Genomic DNA, 21,472 nt, shown 5'->3' with positions numbered 1-21,472 from the left:
TGTTCCAGAACTTGCTGTGCCCCTAGCCAAGCTATTCCAGTACAGTTACAACACTGGCATCTACCCGGCTATGTGGAAAATTGCCCAAGTATGTCATGTACACAAAAAGCAGGACAAATCCAACCCAGCCGATTACCGCCCCATTAGTCCACTCTCAATCATCACTGAAGTAATGGAAGGAGTCATCAACAGAGGTATCAAGTGGCATTTGCTTAGCGATAACCTGCACACTGACGCCCAGTTTGGGTTCTGGAGGGCCACTCAGCTCCTGACCTCATTGCAGCCTTGGTTCAAACATGGAGAAAAGAGGTCCTTCCGGGTGCCTTCTTGCCATATTGTCTGCTCATGCCACCGAACACACCCGATGTCAGCGGGCACAGAAAATCTCGCCCAATGTCTCAAGACAGAGGTCTTTAAAATTATGGGGAGTTTGATTGGGTGGATGTATAGAAGATGTTTCCTCTTGTGGTGCATTGCAAAACTAGAGGTTGTAAATATAAGATAATCACTAACAAATTCAATATGGAATTCAGGAGAAATTTTCTTTACCCAGAGAATGGTTAGTACACGGAGCTTGTTACCACGTGGAGATATGAAGAATAGATGCATTTCACGGACTCTAGATAAACACATGAGGGAGAAAGTAATGTAAGGATGTGTTGATAGATGAATTAGGGTGGGAGGAGGCTGTCATGAAAGTATAATAATCCTTATTTAATTGTAAAAGTAGGTTAATAGTGGAGTTTAGATCATTTCACTGCGTGTGTGTGTGTGTGTGTGTGTGTGTGTGTGTGTGTGTGTGTGGAATTTAATTAAATTGGAGACAGCTGGTCTGAAGGCTTTGACTTCTCAGAAAGAAGCTAGGTTTGAAATGCTAAATACATAAACATGAGTCAAGTTTTAGAAGGTGAGGTGAGAATTTTCATTTTTAGATAAATCACGGTAGTTTGGATTTCAAAGAGGTGGTAAGATGTTACACGTAGCCAGAGAAGCTACGCCAAGCAGTGTGTTTATTTTTCACAAAGATTACTGATAGAATTAGCATCATGAAAAGATTTATATTATGAGAAAGGTAAAGTTCCAAAGACATATGGGAACAATGGAATTTGCATTAAAAGAGAGAAATGTGTATAAAGGGAAAGAGGCTATGTGTCAGGGAAGGCATTGTAAGATCTACCAGAAGTGTGAAAAGCCTCCAGTATTTGTGCTGCTGTCTACAGAAACCGAAGATGGGAAAAGCCACTTTGAATTCTACTGTCCAGGGTAGTGTGGTGATTTGCCTGGATCTGTTTAAATCTATTTTGTTTATACTGTTGCCTTAACAGGGGTGTAATTGGAAGCCAAATTAATTAGGGGTTTTCGGAGTTATAATAGTAATTTGTGTGTGCTTGAAATTTTTTCTTTTTGTTAATAAATGTTTAATTTAGTTTTGTAAAAATTCTCTAGAGTCTTGGTAGACTTACTACTATTGAATTCAGGGCACGCCTCTTGAAATAAAATACAAATTGCAAAATCGTTGTGACTGCATGATCAAGTTTCCCTCGTGGATTTGATCTGCCTGGCACATATCATCTGCTGTCTCAAAACAAGGCTGTTGTGGAGCATAAGCACCTGAAGTTATTTCTGTGCCACAAATTCAAGGTAAACATAACTCTACTCTGTACGTCTGTTATATTCTATTACAGAGGAAGCTCGAGTGAGGCGTACTTTACTCTCCCCTCAAGAACTGTTAACTCATGGATTGGAGAAAAGAAAGGTTAGGTATGTTACATTCTTAACACATGAACTCTGCTCAGTGGGCTCCTCACAAACTTATTTCCTTGTGATTCAATAACTAAAAGATGAGGAATCTGCTGACTTATTCCACTGTGCCCATCCACATGTTAAACTAGTCTTACTGGAATAGCCAGGTGTTTCATAATGTCTCGGTCAATCATTCCTAACACCCATGATGCTGCAAGGAGTCACCAATGGAGCTTCAGAGTAGACATTCGTCTAGCAAAAGCTCATAATATCATAAGAAACAGGAATAGGAGTAGGCCATTCAGCCCATCAAGCCTGTTCTACCATTCAAGATGATAATGGCTGATCTGATTGTGGCCTTAACTCGACTTTCCTGTTCTCCATAACCCTTGACAATCAAAAATCTACTCTTTGGGGAAGAGAATTCCGCAGACAAATGACCCTCTGAGAGAAGAAATTCCTCTTCAGCTCTATTATTATCTCATCGCCTTATTTTTATTTATAAGCTATGCCTTATTTTTAAGCTGTGTCCTCTAGTTCTGGATTCCTCCATGAGTCGAAACCTCCTCTCAGCATCCACCCTGCTGAGCCCCCTCAGAATTTTATGTGTTTCAATAAGATCACCTCTCATTCTTCTAAACTCCAATGAGCATAGGCCCAACCTGCTCCACCTCTCCCCATAGGAAAACCCCTTCCTCCCAGGGATCAGCCGAGTGAATGTTCTCTGAGCTGCTCCAATGCAAGTATATCTCTCTTTAAGTAAGGAGACCAAAACTATACACAGTACTCCAGGACAGATCTTATGCTCTGTACAGCTGTAGCAAGATTTCCCCGCTTTTATTCTTTATCCTCCTTGCAATAAAGGCCAAGTAGAAGTATTTGGGATTGTGTGGGGACTTCAATCAAGCGGGTCTTCTTACTCTACTCATTCCCCAGAGATCAGGTTACTGCCAAAACAATGCAGGTAATACTTTAAAAGTACTTGATGTAGGTGCCACTCTACATCCCTGGTTTCTTACTGTCAATTGAGAACATTGCTGTAAACACAATCATCTTTATTAAACCAAGAAAAATGAACTATATTACACCAGGCAAAAAGGTTGGAAAGATCTCAATACAAACACAAGAAGATGATTATCAAATTTCCACTAATCCTTTACCCCAGCAATATCTTTACAAACTCATAAACTAGTCAACAGTTACCATCAGCTTGACACAAAGGCTTCTCACTTGAGACCGGCACAGTTGCACACAGGTTTCTTCCAGTGAATTCCTGAGCATCCACTTGATGCTTCTCATCCAACGTGTATCTCCCCACGAGACACCCAAAAACCACACTCTAACTCACTATTTCTTCAAGCACGGAGTAAACAAAATGAGTTCCCTAAACTCAGTCTTCCAGTAGCACCTCTGTTAAACTGATTACATTTCTGAGTCCTATAACTGTTATTCAGTTAACTACTGTCCCAACAACCTTGTAGTTTTTCCGTATCAGAGAGCTTAGAATTCCTGTCCTCAGCTCAGTGTGTGTCAGGCGTTTTTTCCTCTGTGTCTGAGTCCTTGGACCACTGTCATGAGGCAACAGTAAAGGTTTTCTACGTTGTGTTTTTTCTTTTCATAATCACTAAACTTTTAATGCCTTTTAACCCACCTCTTTAACTTCAGGGGCTCTAAAACCTCATTAACAATGTATAATGTATGTACAAACAGATCCAAAAGGCCTGACCTTTTAGTCAGGAGTCTTTCCAGACTCCCAAGCACCAAGACTCACAAACAACTTAAATGAAACTGAAACCATTTAACTTTTCTTAACACACAAATATATATACTCAACTTAAAAACTGTACATGGTTCGTAACACTGTCTTGCATCTAATGTCATTTTGGAGAATACTGTCACTAGTTAGAATAGAAAGTTGATTGTGCTAGGACTAAATGTACTAGAGCATTCACACTCTTCCATTCCATTCATGAGATTTATCCTTTGGAGGGGATGACAGAAAGTTTCACTTACTTACAGATCTGGGTAGCAGGTAAGCTGAACTCACTGTACAAAAGTCAAGTTTCTGCTCATTTTCTAGGCGATTAATGTGAATCACTGCTGACTTGGATTTATTATAAGAATCGCTTTCCTTCCAGTGAAGAACACAAAACTAAGTTGCTTCATTTTATTGCAAGAGCAAAGTATGTACTGGCTCAGTGAAAGCGGTATGAATCATAAAAGAACTGTTACAGAACAGAAACAGCCCACTGATATGTTCATTAAGTCTTCTAGTGCTTTTCTTCACAAGCCATCTGGTGTGCTCCTACTGTTCTGGTCATATCTGCAAACCCTTAACATTTTATTTTATTAAGCAATTATCAAATTCCCTCCAAAAGAACTTAAGGGGCCAAGATTTTTTGACCATCCTATGGACAGGTGCAGTGGTTATACAGGGCTTTGGTAAGATCGTACCTGGAGTTCTGGAAAAGTTTTAGCCTTACCTAAGAAGGCTAAATTTAGAGGGATGCAACAAAGATTGATCCCTGGAACGAGAAGGTTATTCCCTAGAAGAGAGAGAGAACTCGAGCAGAACAGGCCGTATTCCCTGGAGTTTAGAAAATGAGAGGCGATTTCATTGAAATGTACACAATTCTTAGGAAGCTTGACAGGGTTGATGCGGGGTTGGGGAGGGGAGTACGGGGGGCACCGTTTCCCCTGACTGGGGAGTCTAGTTTGAGGGAGATGGTGGTGCAGTGGTAACGTCACTGCACTAGCAATCCAGGCACTCAGGTTAATGCTCTGGGCTCTGGAGACAAGGGTTCAAATCCCACCAAGGCAACTGGTTGAATTTAAATCTGATTAATTAATTTAAAAATCTTGAATATTGACCATGAAACTATCATTGATTGCCAAAAACACTTATGCTCACTAATGCTCTTTGGGAAGGAAATCTGCCATCCTTCCCGGGCCTGGCCTACAGGTGATTCCAGACCCACAACAATGTGGTTGACTCTTAAATGCCCTCTGAAATGGCCTAGCAAGTCACTCAGTTCAAGGGCAATTAGGGACAGGCAACAAATGCTGACCTTGCCAGTGATGCCCACATCCCATGAATAAAAAAAAACAAATGCGCATGTTGAGGACAAGGATGAGGAGAAATTTCTTCACTCAGAGGGCTTTGAATCTTTGGAATTCTCTACCTGAGAGATGCTCAGTCACTGAGCAGATTCAAGACTGAGATCAATAGTTTTGGGCACAAAGAGAATCAAGAGATTGGGCAGGAAAGTAGCACTGAGGTAGAAGATCAGCTATGATAGTATTGAATGGCGGGGCATGCTCAAGTTGCATGGACTACTCCTGCTCCTACTTCTCACCTTCTGGGTGCAGGGCAAATTCCCTGCCCTGGGCTGTAGAATAACCCAGGACCTGGACCAGCCCCCATAGACGGGAGAATGGAGCCAGCTTTGAGCGTCTTCAATCCAAAGTTAGAAGGCCCCATTAAAGCCTGAAGATCTGGTCAGTGAAGTTTTTAAAGATTCTTACTGTATGCCTTTCAAGTCCTTTTCGGCAGACCACGCCCCATGGGTGACGCAGTCTGAGGGAGGGCTTGGTGCAAGCCCTCAGGACAACTCTTTTGGCCTCATTTACAATCTCTAGGTGAGCTGTCAGGTTCACTGCTGATCTTAATCACAAGTAGGGCAGGATCCAACATTGGAGATCTATGTCCCCTTACTGGTTGATATATTATGAGTCACTGCAGGCCACATGCAGAAAAACTGAGGTGGGGAACGGAAGGGGGTGGGATGGTGGGGAGGAGGTTTGGGGAATGAGGGGAAAATGCACTCATGGATTTCTTCAGGAGGTCATAGCTGGGGCTGTTTTCTGTCAATTGCATTGTCCAGCTCCATTCACAATTCCTCACACATAATGAGACAGTGCATGATTGCTGGCCAAAAGACTTGGACAACCTCCAGGTCACCCTCATCTTTTTTATTTCAAGACTTTGATCTCTTGGCACAACCTCCAATCTTCCGCCCTCTATAAACTTGACAAACTCTGCTGCCTGAATCCTAACGCCTTCATCCTTTTCCCCTGCTCTCTGACATACATTGGCTCTCAGCTTGGCAATGCCTCAATTATAGAATTCTCATGCTTGTTCACAAATCATCCCATGGCTTTGCCCTCCCCAACTCTGTAACCTCTTCCAGCCAGACATCCCTCCGATATTGTTGCCCTCCTCCACATTCCCGTTTTGATCGTTACACCATTGCTGGCTATGCTTTCAGCTGCCTAGACACCAGGAATTCCTTCCCTAGACCTCTATGCCTGTCTCTCCTCCTTTGACACGCTCCTTAAAACTCACCTCTTTGACCGAACTTTTGATCATCTGCCCTAATATCTCCTCACGCAGCTCAGTGTCCAATTTTGTTGGATTAACTCCAGTGAAGTGCTTTAGGACTTCTTGTTACATTAAAGGTGCCATATAAATAGAGGTTGTTATTGATATGGACGATGATGATGATGATGCAGTGGTAGGTACCATTTTACAGAATAATAGAGCATAGAATTAGGACATTCAGCCCATTAAGCTTATACAGGCTATGTAAAAGAGCTATCCAATTAGTCCAACTATCATGTTTTTCCCCTGTAACCCTGCAAATTTTTCCTTTTGATCTTGAGCATAAAAATCAAGGTTGACACTCCATTGCAATACTGGGGGAGTGCTGCCCTGTTAGAGGTGCCATTTTTCGGACAATACACTAAACCAAATCTGCCTCCGTAGTTGATTTAAAAGATGCCATGACAGTATTTCGAAGAAGAGCAGGGAATTATCCCCGGTGTCCTTGTCAATAGTTAACCCTCATTGACAGCTCAAAAACAGATTCACTGGTCATTTACACACTGCTGTTTGTGGGGGATTGTTTAAGCAAACTGGCTGCCACGCTTCCTACGTTACAACATTGACTACATTGACTACACTTCAAAAGTACTTCACTGACTGTAAAGTGTTGAGATGTCCGGTGGTTGTGAAAACAGCACTGTATAAATGCAAGTCTCACTTTCTCTTTTATTTTCAAAGTTACCTTCAAATCTGCTTTTTTCACAACATGCCAGGGGTTTGGAACCAGATGGTCACATACTAGAGAGGAATACCAAGGTGCAAGGAATATTGGGAGAGGCAGACAGTGCCAGTGTAGGAAATAGTAAGGCATTGGGTGGGTTCAGAGGAAGAGGGAAAGTAATAAAGTCTAAATTAAGGTCACAGTGCATGTAGGTGAATGTGTGAAATGTGGTAAATAAGATTGGTGATTTACAGGTGCAGAAAACTATGTGGAAATACGAGTGGTGGTGATGACAGAGACCTGGCTTGAAGAAGGACAGGGCTGGGTATTAAGTATTCATCAATAAGAGGTGTTCAAGAAAGATAGGAAAGGGAGAAAAGGAAAGGAAGAAAATGGTGAGGATGGCAGTATTGATTAAGGAGAACATTGCAGTGCCGGAGAGAGAGAAGATTTCCCAGAAGGGGTCAAGGACAGAATCTATTTGGCTAGAGCTAAGGAAGAGAAAAGGTGTAATTACATTGCTCAGTGTAGTCTATAGGCCACCAAATAATGTGCAAGATGAGAAAACAAACTTGAAAGGAAATTACGTGGAGGTGCAAGAATTATAGTGTTGTTACAATGGGTGACTTTAATTATCCAAATATAGACTAGGATAGTAGTACTGTAGAGGGCAAGGGCTTTTAAGAGTGTGTTCAGGAGAAATTTCAGCTGTATGTTTCCAGTCCAATGAGAAAGGTGTCACTGCTGGACCTGGCTCTTGGGAATGAAGTGGGCCAAGTCTCAGTAAGGGAACATGTAGAGGACAGTGATCATTGTATCATGAAGTTTAGGTTGGTTATGGAAAAGGACAAAGCATAATCCAGAGTCAGAATAATTAACTGGGGGAATGTTATGACATAGCAGTTGATAAAGGCTGAGTTATTTAAAACCCCAGAGGGAAATTTTAAACAATTGTCATAACCTATATTTTCAATTTGCATGTTTTGAACTGCAGCTCTAAATTCAGGAATAAGACCATCAGTTCTCTTATATCAAACTAAATGAGACATTTATTAATTTACATCAAATTAAACACATACACATGGCAACAAATTACTACTATCATAACTTTTAACAAATTCCCAAGTTAATCTCCACTACAGCAACAATAACCGTAAGGCTTAGCCAGACACCAGGCAAAACATTGTCACCTTATGAATTCAAAATGAGGTTCCTTTCAATTTTGTTCCTTTGCAGACAGTTATAGGCTTACAGGCTTAGATCTTATCTGCCTCTGCCCTGCACACACAAAAGCCCTTCTGCTATACCCAGCTTTTCCCTTTGAATGCACCTCTTCTAACAATAAAACCTCTTTCATAGTACCAATTTTATTAGTAATGTAAACATTGCTTGGTATCTCTTAGCTCGGTGCAAGATTTCACTCCCACTCCTGAATGCTCTATTCAACAAAATGCAAATGTACCCTCTACCTACTGTTTACATCTCAAAACTACTATACATCAAGCACCCAGACTAGATGGCTTTAATCCAATCAACACACACAGACTATACCTCTATTTTAAAAAATAATTTCCAATAACATTATATACATTAATATCTCTTCCTGACAAAGAAAGCCAACTTTCATGGATCTGGCACAGATAAACTGGAATCAAAAATTAGCAGGCAAACTGGAAGTGAACAAAGGGCCATCTTTAAAGAATTGATAGTTCAAGTATCGTCAAGGTACATTCCCCGAAGGGGAAATGCAGGGCATACAAATCCAGAGCTCTCTGGATGATGATAGAGATTAAGATGAAGCAGAAAAAAAAGTATGCATGTGACAGGCGTCAGGTGTGTTGAGAAGATATAATAATGTTATTGGAAATTATTTTAAAATAGAGTTCTCGTGGAGTCTGTGTCTGTGTGTGTCTTACTCACCAGGTGGGCAATCCATGGTGAAAGACTGTTTTGTACTTGGCCCAATATTAGTTACCAATATCTGGTAGGGTGACGTTAAAACTGGCCACATTCATTTCCATATTTATTTCATTGTCAACATGTCTTTGCATTTTTTTTTATTCTTTCACAGGATATGGGTGTCGCTGGCAAGGCCAGCATTTACTGCCTATCCCTAATTGCCCTTGAGAAGGTGGTGATGAGCTGCCTTCTTGAACCGCTGCAGTCCATGTGGTGTAGGTACACCCACAGTGCTGTTAGAAAGGGAGTTCTAGGATTTTGACCCAGTGACAGTGAAGGAACTGCGATATATTTCCAAGTCAGGATGATGTGTGGCTTGGAGGGGAACTTCCAGGTGGTGGTGTTCCCATGTGTCTGCTGCCCTTGTCCTTCTAGGTGGTTGTGGTTGTGGGTTTGGAAGGTGCTGTCTCAGGAGCCTTGGTGAGTTTCTGCAGTGCATCTTGTAGATGGTACACACTGCTGCTACTGGTGGTAGAGGGAGTGGATGCTGAAGGTGCCGGATGGGATGCCAATCAAGCGGGCTGCTTTGTCCTGGATGGTGTTGAGCTTCTTGAGTGTTGTAGGAGCTGCACTCACCCAGGCAAGTGGGGAGTATTCCATCACACTCCTGACTTGTGCCTTGTAGATGGTGGACAGGCTTTGGAGAGTCAGGAGGTGAGTTACTTGTCGCAGCCTGTGACCTGATCTTATAGCCACAGTATTTATATGGCTAGTTCAGTTCAGATTCTGGCCAATGGTAATCCCCAGGATATTGATAGTGGAAGATTCAGTGGTGGTAATGCCATTGAATGTCAAGGAGAGATGATTGGATTCTCTCTTGTTGGAGATGGTCATTGCCTGACACTTGTATGACGTGAATGTTACTTGCCACTTGTCAGCCCAAGCCTAGATATTGTCCAGGTCTTGCTGCATTTGGACATGGACTGCTTCAGTCGTGAATGGTGCTGAACATTGTGCAATCATCACTGAACATTCCCAATTCTGACCTTATGATGTAAGGAAACTCTTTGATGAAGCAGCTGAAGCTGTTTAGGCTGAGGACACTACCCTGAGGAACTCCTGCAGTGATGTCCTGGAGCTGAGATGACTGACCTCCAACAACTACAAACATCTTCCTTTGTACACGGTACGACGCCAACCAGTTTTCACCCAATTCCCACTGACTTCAGTTTTGCTAGGACTCCTTGGTGCCACACTCGTGGCCTTGATGTCAAGGGCAGTCACTCACCTCACCTCGGGAGAACAGCTCTTTTGTCCATGTTTGATCCAAGGCTGTAATGAGGTCAGGAGCTGACTGACCCTGGCAGAACCCAAACTGAGTGCCAAACAACACGATGGAGGGTATCCTCAATGTGGAGATGAGACAACTGTGTGGTGTTCACTCCTACCGATACTGCCATGGACAGATACATCTGCATCAGGCAGGTTGGTGAGGATGAGGTCAAGCATGTTTTTTCCTCTTGTTGGTTCCCTCACCTCCTGCTGCAGACCCAGTCCAGCAGCTATGTCCTTTAGGACTCAGCCAGCTCAGTTAGTAGTGGTACTGTCGAGCCACTTTTGGTGATGGACAGTGAAGTCCCCCACCCAGAGTACCTTCTGCACCCTTGCCACCCTCAGTGCTTTCTCCATGTTCAAGATGGATAATTAATCAGCTGAGGGAGGGTGGTACATGGTAATCTGCAGGAGATTTCCTTGCCCATGTTTGGGCTGGTGCCATGAGACTTCATGGGGTCCGGAGTCAATGTTGAGGACTCTCAGGGCAACTTCCTCACTCCCTGTGCCGTCACCTCTGCTGGGTCTGTCCTGCCAGTGGGACAGGACATACCCAGGGATGGTGATGGTGGTGTCTAGGACATGATCCGTAAGGTAAGATTCCTTGAGTTTGACTATGTCTGGCTCTCCCAAATCTGGTATTAGCCCCCAGGTGTTAGTAAGGAGGACTTTGCAGGGTTGACAGGGCTGAATTTGCCGTTGTCACTTCCAGTGCCTAGGTTGATGCCGGGTGGTCTGTTCAGTTTCATTCCTTTTAACTTTGTAGCGGCTTAGTACAACTGGGTGGCTTGTGAGGCCATTTCAGAGGGCAGTTAAGAGTCAACCATATTGCTAGAGGAGATTAGTGAACCAGATGGGTTTTTACGACAACCAACAATATTTACATGGTCACCATTCTAGTTTTGATTTGAGATCTTTATTGAATTCAAATTTCATCATCTGCCATGGTGGGATTCGAATCTGTGTACCCAGAGCATTACCCTAGGTCTCTGGATTATTAGACCAGTGGAAATACCACTAAGCCAGAAAGGAGGATTCTGCTAGCCATACTTCAGGCATATCCTTATCCTTTCCCTTTCCAGGCTTAATAACCAGTTTTCTTTCAGGCTCTTTGGCTATGTGAGGCATCTCCCTCACTATTTCTTTCCCTGCTCTAGGGCTTCTCTGATTCCTGTTTAATTCTGGGAAACTTGGTGAATCTTTTTCAGATTCTAGGGGTCTTTTTTAGACCTCTTGTAATTTTACTTTCCTCCTCTCAGCCTTTTTAAATCCAGGTAGCTTTTCCTGAGCCACCTTATCCCTGCAGGGCCTCTGAACTTTTTTCAGCCTTCTGCCGCACTGCGGAGTTTTGCTGAAACTGTAAGGGTTTGCCCAGCCTCCCTGGCCTGTTCTGGCTTCTCGGGGCACAGTGCTTGGGACCTCACCAAGTCATTTCCCTGTGATATAGTAATTCCCTCTGTTTCCTCTCCATCTCCTTTTGGAATTCTCTCTCTGATTCCTGAGCTTTTATTTTTATCTCCAGGTCCTTTTCTGGTGAACCCGTTCTCTCTCTCGTTCTCTTTCTAGAACTCGCTCTCTCGTCTCCTCCTTTCCAGCTCTCACAGCTATTTGGTGGCTAGGGTAAACATCTTGAATTCAGGTCTCCAATCATTGATTGGTTCTGATTCTTCTATCCGTTTTGGATAGGGACTGAGGTCTAAATTCTCCAAAAGTATCTGGAGTTCCTCAGGGTTTTTTGGCCTCAGGAGGAACGTTTACCTGTATTTTCCAGGCTACGGACCTTAATTCTCCCTGACTTAGGGAAGCCAAGGTTTCACTAGTTAGTACTTCCTCTTCCACAACCGTCTTTGGAATATAATTTACCACGTTGCTCTAACGTGAGATTGAAAGAATTTCCTGTGGTAAGTTACCTGTGTTTTAAAATTTGTTCCAGCCACCAAGTTTTACTCTTAGGGCAGAAAATTAAGCTCGGTGGGCACCACCCGGCTGAGTGTAAAAAGACGCATGATGATATCGGGTGAGCGCCCCAACGTCATCGCGCAGTCCCGCGATATTTCGTTTGGCGCCGTGGTTGGCAGAGCACCCACCAACAATTAAAAGGCATATTAAGGCCATTAAAGAGTAAATTAAATTCAAATTTACACTGCCCGTCCAACCTAATGGTTGGCGGGAAATCAAAAAGGCCAAGCGGCCTTTACTTTTTTTTAGGAAACCTCTACAGGCGGGATGAGGTTTCCTAAAGCAAGTAAAAAAAAACACAAAAATTTTACGCTTGAATTAAAAACATGTCCCTGCTCAGGCGACAGAGTCACATGAGGGGACATGTTTCATAACATTTATAAGGTCTTTAACATTTTATCCGAAATCAGTTCACCTCCTTCAGGCAGCTCGCTGTCTCAGGGAGATTATGTAGTGAGCACTTGCATGAAGGTCATGCTCACTCGGCTCACACTCCTCCCTCTATCCGCTTGCATTTTGCGCTGGGCGGGCCTTAATTGGCCCGCCCAGCGTGAAAATGTCTTTCGGCCCCAATCACGGGCACTGGTCGGCTTCCTGCCCGCCGAGCCTGCACGCCAAGGGCAAGATTCTGCCCTGAGTTTCCAATTGGCTTTTTTTGCATCAAATTTGATCCGTCTCTTAACTTGGTCAAGTTGAAATTGAGTTGATCCCAGATTTGAGCTCCCAATTTCTATCATGGACAGGAGGGGGCTTAAATTTAGAATAACCCTGATTTCTTCACTCACTACCCTTCCATAAATAGAGAGGCGATTTTTTTAATCTTTGATTTCCCTCCTTTATAAGTGGCGGCTTACTTTCCCCAACCCTTCAGTTTTGGAGTGATCCAATCCTCTATTAATAAGCCCACAGCAAACTCGAGATAGGGTAAAATCAGAGGGGTAGTTTATTTTACACACTCAAAAAACGTGGGAAGTGTGTTTGCAATGTCCCCCACTTTTGCATCCATAAAATAAAAGAGGAATAAGGGAAAGAAAGGGGTTCAGGGCCAAGACCTCAGACAAGAATAAGAATTATGGCTTCATGTGAGTCCAGAGTCCAGAATCAAAAAGTCCAATGGGGTATTCCTTCAGAGAAGCTAGCAGGCTGAACTTGATACTGGGTGAATCACTTTTTCAGTAGCACTGACTTCTACAATGGGAGAAGCATGTAGAAGTGAATCAATCTTACAGTAGGCACTGGTACAGAAGTTCAGATGTTCCAGTAAAAAAAAGTATAGATGAGGGCCAGACAATTTTAAACCTGGACAGAGCTCTGGTTCTGCTGCTACTTTTGATGGAACATGGCAGACAGAGGCAGGCTGCTAGCCTGCAGTCCTGGTTCTCTCCTGAGGCTAAACAGCGACTGAAGATAAAACCCAAAAGCTGTATAATTAAAGCAGTTCAAACAACTCAAGTCCCGGTCACGTGATAGGGTGTTTCCTGTTGAGCTTTTCAGCTAACGAGGCCCCTTGTTAAAGCCCATTGGGTTTTGAACAGGTAACTGTAGAACCATTGTCATGATCCCAGTTGATGTTACTGCTGGACAAGTATGATCTCAGGGTGGAACCCAGCTTGATAGATCCTAACTTTTATTTTTTGTTTAGAAACGTGCAGAGTAGCTACTGAACAGAGTCACAGGAGTCAGCTAATGAACTTTTAACAAAAGAACAAAACAGTTATTAAACAAGAACAGGTGAACTATATTGCATTACTCCTTCACCCACAACTATACCTTTACAGATATTTACAGAGTTGTAAAGATAACACAAGTTACAAAAGCTATCTTACACTTTGATGTTCACAGTAAGTACACAGTCCATATAAACCAATAGGTGACCTGTGGTCAGACACACCACACTCTGAAACCAAGTGACAGATGCCGCCTCAACCAGATGCTATGGATCTCTCATCAACTCCCCCAGACACTTGTCACACTGTGAGCCAACCGGTCTCACTGAACTCCATCTTTCACATGAGGGTTTCAATCTCCACTCTCCAAGAACTCGCTTTGGAATTTTCTCCCAAATCGACGCTTTCTCTCTGATGCCTTCTGCAAGGGTCCACCTCCAGGGTTTCAAACTCTCCTTCCAACCTTCCTCACCCCTGGGTCACCACGTGTATTCAAACTGTCCTCCATGCACTCTCTCTCACTAATTCAACAGTCAACAGTACACCACTGCCTCACATGCCCATAGTAAAGAGTTCCAGACCTTCAGCTGTCTCTTTGGACCTTCCGACTTCTCACATACCTATAATGGCTTTCAATCTGCTTCCTACAGCTTTCGTATCTTTAAGTTTGAAGCTTGGAGCCTTCCTCTGCTCCTCACTCTTAACTTCACTTAACAGGTCCTTTGCCGGGATCCTGTCCTTCGGTTGATTGGACGGTCTTCTTGGGACCTGCTCCTGTTTGACAGCGTGCTTGTGCGCGAGCATGTGTGTGTGTACGCGAGCGTGTGTGTGTACGCGAGCGTGTGTGTGTACGCGAGCGTGTGTGTGTACGCGAGCGTGTGTGTGTACGCGAGCGTGTGTTCCCTCTCTGGACCTCTTTTTCTACTCGTGCTTCCTTTAACTTCTCTTCCAGAGCCATAAGACTCGTTAGAAATGCAGGTATAGAAACAGAGCATTAGGCCGGCTGTCTCCACTCAAAAATGCAAATAGATCCCAGGTTTTACCCTTTAACCCACAAATAGAAAAAAATATAAATAGAACTTAAACTTAAAGATATACCTTATTCTTAACGCAACGAAATACACATAACTTACTTAAACTATCTCTATTTCCTAACACTATTAACACAATGTTGGAGATGAGGAGTCACAAATAGCTCTGCCTTTGTTCACAGTTGGCTGGTGTGGACGTCTCCTCTACTATCCTTTGTGTCGGCTTAGCCGGAATGTTTATACAATGCAAGGTGGTGTTACCTTCCAGGGGTTTGATGTGTTAACCTTTGTCCATTTTTAAAATGCTCAGAAACCTCCAGGACTACCGTCATGTGGTCAAGCAGTGGCCATTTTACCAGTCCAGCCATATGTCCATTTAAAAAAAAAAAATTAAACAAGAGAATATGGAAGAGAAACACATTTCTTTTCGATGTTTTTCCTTTTCTCGTACCGTCTCGGCGGGACACAGAGTAACTGGTCCACAATCCGTGAGTAAATTCATTTTAAACAACTGAAAATGACTTTAAGAAACTATATAAAACCGTTTGCTGGTTATATTGGTGTACACTAGTCAATTAGAAAGAAAGACTCACATTTCTATTGCACCTTTCACAACATCAGAATGTCTCTGATCGCTCTACATCCAATTAAGTACTTTTTTTCTGAAGTGTAGTCACTGACACAATGCACAAAATGCCGCAGCCAATTTGCACACAGCAAGCTCCCAGAAACAGCAATGCGGTAATGATGAGATAATCTGAATTAGCAAAGTTAATTCAGGGATAAGTATTTACCAGAACAGCAGAGGTAACTCACTCCCCTGAGAACAGGCAGGCCCCCAGTTTAATGTCACATCCAAAACACCTCCAACACTGCAGCACTCCTTCATGCTATTTCACTCAAAATTCAGCCAACTCTGCAAACCTGGCGCACCAGCTTTGGTTTTTGTGCTCAAGCCTCGGAAGTGGGACTTGAACCTGCAACCACTGGACTCAGAGGCGAGTGCTTCACACAGGGCCATAGCTGACACTCTTTAGCTGTGGCATTGGGACCAGTTCTGGGGCAGGTGGGAGCTGCGGACGTCTGATGGTCTACACCTGGGAGGAGTATCCTCGCACGGAGATTAGCCGGTGCTGTTGTGGGTGGCTGGGTGGCAGGGCAGCTGGGGGTGGCGGGGGTTAAGGTGGTTAAACTAGATTGGTAGGGGGCTGGGAACCTGGGAAATTCAGAGCAGGGAACGGGAGATGGAGAATTAGGAGTGAGTTTGAAAGGCAGAAGAAGCACAGATTAAAAAGTGTACAGCACAGGAATTTGGCAGTGTCGAAAAGGCACATGTGTAAATACAGGGAGGACAGCTGATGGCACAGATAAATACATGGCAACATGATATCATTGCTATAATGGAAACTTGGATTAAAGGGCAAAAATGGCAGCTCCACATCCCTGATATAGAGTTTTCAGGCAGGTTAGTGAGGGGGATGAAAAGGGTGGGGGTGTAACATTATTGGTTAAAGAATCAATTACAGCCGTGAGGAGGGATGATATGCTAAACGAAGCATCAAATCAGGCCATATTGGTTGAGATCAGAAATAAAACAGGGGCAGCCACACAGCTAGGATTGTACTAAAAGCCCCTAAATAGTGGAAGGGAGTTGAAGAGCAAATATGTAGGCAAATTCCTGAGTGCAAAAACAATAGAGCAGTAATAGTTGGGGACTTTAACTACTTTAAGGTCAATTAGGACACGAACAGTGTGAAGGGCAAAGAGGGCTCAAAATTCTCAAACTGCTTTCAAGTGAACTTTTTCAGCCAACATGTAATAAACCCACTGAGAGGGGCTGCAATTCTAGATTTAATCTTAGGAAATGCAAGTGGGCAAGTGGATGAAGTAGCAGTGAGGGACCATTTTGGAGATAGTGACCATAATCCAGTTAGATTTAGCGACATTATGGAAAAGGACAAATATAGAACAGGAGTAAAAGTTCTAAATTGGAGGAAGACAAATTTTACAAAGCTGAGAGGGGAACTGGTGAAAGTGAGGGGGTGGGGTTGCTTTGTTGGTAAGGAATGAAATTAAATCGATAGCAAGAAACGACGTAGGGTCAGATGATGTAGAATCTGTGTGGGTAGAGTTGAGAATCGCAAAGGTAAAAAAACCATAATGGAAGTTATGTACAGGCCTCCGACCAGTAGTCAGGATGTGGGGCACAAGATACACCAGCAGATAGAAAAGGCATGTAAGAAAGGCAAGGTTACAGTGATCATGGGGGATTTCAATATGCAGGTAGGCTGGGAAAATCAGGTTGGTAGTGGATCCCAAGAAAAAGAATGTGTGGAATGTCTACGAGATGGCTTTTTGGAGCAGCTTGTGGAGGAGCCCACTAGGGAACAGGCAATTCTAGATTTAGTGATGTGTAATGAGGCAGATTTGATAAGGGAGCTTAAGGTGAAGGAACCCTTAGGAGGAAGTGACCATAATACGATAGAATTTACCCTGCAATTTGAGAGGAAAAAGCTGGAATCAGATGTACAGTTGAATAAAGGCAACTACAGAGGCATGAGAGAGGAGCTGGCCAGAAATGACTGGGAGATGAGCCTAGCAGGAAAGACAGTGGAACAGCAATGGCAGGAGTTTCTGGGAGTAATTTGGGAGACCAAGCAAAAATTCATCCCTAGGAAGAAGAAGCATACTAAAGGGAGGACGAGACAACCATGGCTGACAAGAGAAGTCAGGGACAGCATAAAAGCTAAAGAGAAAGCATAGAATGTGGCGAAGAGCAGTGGGAAACCAGGGGATTTGGAAGCCAACAAAGACCAACAGAGGACAACTAAAAAAGAAATAAGGAAGGAGAAGATTAAATATGAGGATAAAGTAGCCAGTAATATAAAAGAAGATTGCAAGAGTTTTTTTCAGACATATATAAAGAGAGAGGCAAAAGTGGACATTGGGCCGGTGGAAAATGACACTGGAGAAGTAGTAGTGAGGAACAAAGAAGTGGCGGAGGAACTGAATAGGTACTTTGCATCAGTCTTCATGGTGGAAGACACGAGTAACATCCCCAAAGTTCAAGAGAGTCGGGGGGCAGAGGTGAGTATGGTGGCCATTACCAAGGAGAAGGAGCTAGGAAAACTGAAAGGTCTGAAGGTGGATAAATCACCTGGACCAGATGGATTACACCCCAGAGTTCTAAATGAGATAGCTGAAGAGATAGTGGAGGTGTTAGTGGTGATCTTTCAGGAATCACTGGAGTCAGGGAGGGTCCCAGAAGATTGGAAAATTGCTAATGTAGCCCCCCTGTTTAAGAAGGGAGTGAGGCAAAAGACGGGAAATTACAGGCCAATTAGCCTGACCTCAGTTGTTGGTAAGATTTTAGAGTCCATTATTAAGATTGAGATTTCAGAATACTTGGAAGTGCATGGTAAAATAGGGCAAAGTCAGCATGGTTTCATCAAGGGGAAGTCATGCCTGACAAATCTGTTAGAATTCTTTGAGGAGGTAACGAGCAGGTTAGACAAAGGAGAGCCAACAGATGTTAACTACTTGGACTTCCAGAAGGCCTCTGACAAGGTGCCGCCCAGGAGGCTGCTCAGTAAGATGAGAGCCCATGGTGTTAGAGGCAAGGTACTAACATGGATAGAAGATTGGCTGTCTGGCAGGAGGCAGAGAGTGGGGATAAGGGGGTCCTTCTCAGGATGGTGGCCGGTGACTAGTGGAGTTCTGCAAAGGTCAGTGTTGGGACCACAACTTTTCACGTTATACATTAATGATCTATATGAAGGAAGTGAGGGCATCCTGGCTAAGTTTGCAGATGATACAAAGATAGGTGGAGAGACAGGTAGTATTGAGGAGGCGGGGAGGCTGCAGAAGGACTTGGACAGGTTAGGAGAATGGGCAAAGAAGTGGCAGATGGAATACAACGTGGGCCAGTGTGAGGTTATGCACTTTGGTAGGAAGAATAGAGGCATAGACTATTTTCTAAATGGGGAGAGAATTCAGAAATCTGGAGTGCAAAGGGACTTGGGAGTCCTAGTCCAGGATTCTCTTAGGTTAATTTGCAGGTTGAGTTGGTAGTTAGAAAGGCAAATGCAATGTTGGCATTTATTTTGAGAAGACTAGAATATAAAAGCAGGGATTTGCTGCTGAGGCTTTATAAGGCTCTGGTCAGCCTACATTTAGAATATTGTGAGCAATTTTGGGCCCCATATCTCAGGAAGGATGTGCTGGCCCTGGAGAGGGTCCAGAGGAGGTTCACGAGAATGACTCCAGGAATGAAAGGCTTAACATATGAGGAATGTTTGAGGACTCTGGGTCTATACTCGATGAGGGGTGATCTGATTGAAACTTACAGAATACTGAAAGACCTGGATAGAGTGGACGTGGGGAAGATGTTTCCATTAATAGGAGAAACTAGGACCCAAGGGCACAGCCTCAGAGTAAAGGGAAGACCTTTCAGAACAGAGATGAAGAGAAACTTCTTTAGCCAGAGAGTGGTGAATCTATGGAATTCATTGCCACAGAAGGCTGTGGAGGCCAGGTCATTGAGTGTAGTTAAGACCGAGATAGATAGGTTCTTGATTGGTAAGGGGCTCAAAGGTTACGGGGAGAAGGCGGAAGAATGGGGTTGAGAAACTTATCAGCCATGATTGAATGGCAGAGCAGACTCGATGGGCTGAATGGCCTAATTTCTGTTCCTATGTCTTATGGTCTAGGTGGACGGGGTACAGCTATTAGAAGGGAGAACGGTGTCAAATCAGTGGGACGCATTCAAAAGCGAGGTTCTACAGGCACAGTGTTTACATGTCCCCATAAAGAAACAGGGCGGTACTGCCAAATCTAGAACCACCGGTTATCCAGAAGCATAAAGATAAAGCAGAAAAAATAAAGCTTATGACAGTTCAAAAAGCTTAACCCTGTAGGAAGCCCAGGGGAGTATAGAAAGTACAGAGGTGAAGTAAAAAGGGAAATTAGGAAAGCAAAGAGAGATATGAAAAAATATTGGCAAGTAAAATCAAAGAAAACCCAAATATGTTTTACCAGTACAGTAAGAGCAAGAGTATAACTAAGGAAAGAGTAGGGCCTATCAGAGATGTACATGGTAACTTGTGTGTGTTGATGCTGAAGATGTGGGCAGGGTTCTCAATGAGTACTTTGTCTCTGTCTTTACTAAGGAGAGGGATGATGCAGACATTCTAGTTAAAGAGGACGGGTGTGAACTATTAGATAAAATAAGCATAATGAGAGAGGAAGTATTGGAAAGACTGACATCCCTGGAGGTGGATAAATCATCAGGACCCGATGGATTGTATCCCAGGTTGTTAAAGGAAGCCGGGGAAGAAATAGTGGATGCTCTGAGGAGCGTTTTCCAATCCTCACTAGATACAGGTGAGGTATCAGAGAACTGGAGGTCTGTGACTGTTGTACCAATATTTAAAAAGGGTGCGAGGGATAGGCCAGAAAATTATAGGCCGCTCAGTCTGACTTCAGTGGTGGGCAAATTCTTGGGATCAATTTGGAGAGACTTAGAAAGGCGCAGATTGATCAGGGATAGTCAGCATGGTTTTGTTAAGGGAAGATTGTGTCTTACTAACTTAATAGAATTTTTAGAGTAAGTAGTAAGAAGGATTGATAAGGGCAGTGGAGCAGTGTTGTCTCTACAGATTTTAGTAAGGCATTTGACAAGGTTCTACATGGGACTGGTCGAAAAAGTGAAATCCCATGGGATACAGGAGAAGGTGGTGAGTTGGATCCAAAATTGGCTCAGTGACAGGAAACAAAGGGTATTTTTTGGAATTCTACATCAGAGTGGAAGTGTCTGAGAAGTCATGAGGTGTACCTTTATTAAAGTGACATCAATTCCTTCACTTGGGTAATATTTACTGGACTTTTATGGTTAATATCTATAAAGGGTTGTTGCCAAAAAGGTAGTTTGACTGTGTACTTTTGACCACGCATGTTTTTTGGGGTTGCTCTGTAGGACTGTTTAACTGTGTAACTTTTATCTTGTGTGTTTCAGTTTTTTTTTTCTTTTTAATAAATCTTTTGATTTTTAAAATTCTAAAGGTGTTACTGGAGTTTTATATTTTTGAGGTCAGTAGCACTTCCTCCTTGCTTTCACAACAAAAGGTAAAGGTTTATGAACAGTGAGACAGACTTCACTTTGGGGTCTGGCATGCTCAGCAATAACTTCAGCTGAGGTCATAACACTTTCTTTTACTGGACAAGGTATTGAATACAAAAGCTAGGATGTAATGATGGAACTGTATAAAATGCTGGTTAGGCCACAGCTGGAATTTTGTGTACAGTTCTGCTCACCACATTTCAGGAAGGACATAATTGGTCTGGAGAGAGCACAGAGGAGATTTGACTGTTGCCAGAGCTTGAAAATTGTACTTATGAGCAAAGGTTGTTTTCCTTAGAACAGAGGAGGCTCAGGGGTGACCTCATTGAAGTGTTCAAAATTACATGGGGCCTAGACAGAGTAGAGAGGAAAGACCTGTTTCCCCTAGCTGAGGGGTCAATTACCAGGGGGCACAGATTTAAGGTGATTGGTAGAAGGATTACAGGGGACATGAGGAAAAACTTTTTCACCCAGAGGGTGGTGGGCGTTTGAAATTCACTGGCTAAGTTGGTGATTGAGGCTGAAATGCTCAACTCATTTAAAAGGGACCTGGATCTGCACCTGAAGTGCTGTAACCTACAAGGCTACAGACCAGGTGCTAGAAAGTGGGATTAAAAATGAGTGGCTAGTTTCTTTTTGTCTCTTCTTTTGGCTAGTGCAGACATGATGGGCTGAATG

At 43.3% G+C, this 21,472-nt stretch overlaps 1 protein-coding gene across 4 annotated transcripts in view; it reads right to left on the bottom strand.

The window, feature by feature from the left end:
- Window positions 1-21,472, bottom strand: part of aadat (aminoadipate aminotransferase) — a 118,718-nt gene that overhangs the window by 90,796 nt on the left and 6,450 nt on the right. The gene's annotated exons all lie outside the window — the stretch shown is intronic.

This window comes from Carcharodon carcharias, chromosome 4 (assembly GCF_017639515.1).
Source record: "Carcharodon carcharias isolate sCarCar2 chromosome 4, sCarCar2.pri, whole genome shotgun sequence".
NCBI classification, from domain to species: domain Eukaryota; kingdom Metazoa; phylum Chordata; class Chondrichthyes; order Lamniformes; family Lamnidae; genus Carcharodon; species Carcharodon carcharias.
Note: the sequence above shows the minus strand (reverse complement) of the source record. Positions and strands in the feature narration are given on the sequence as shown.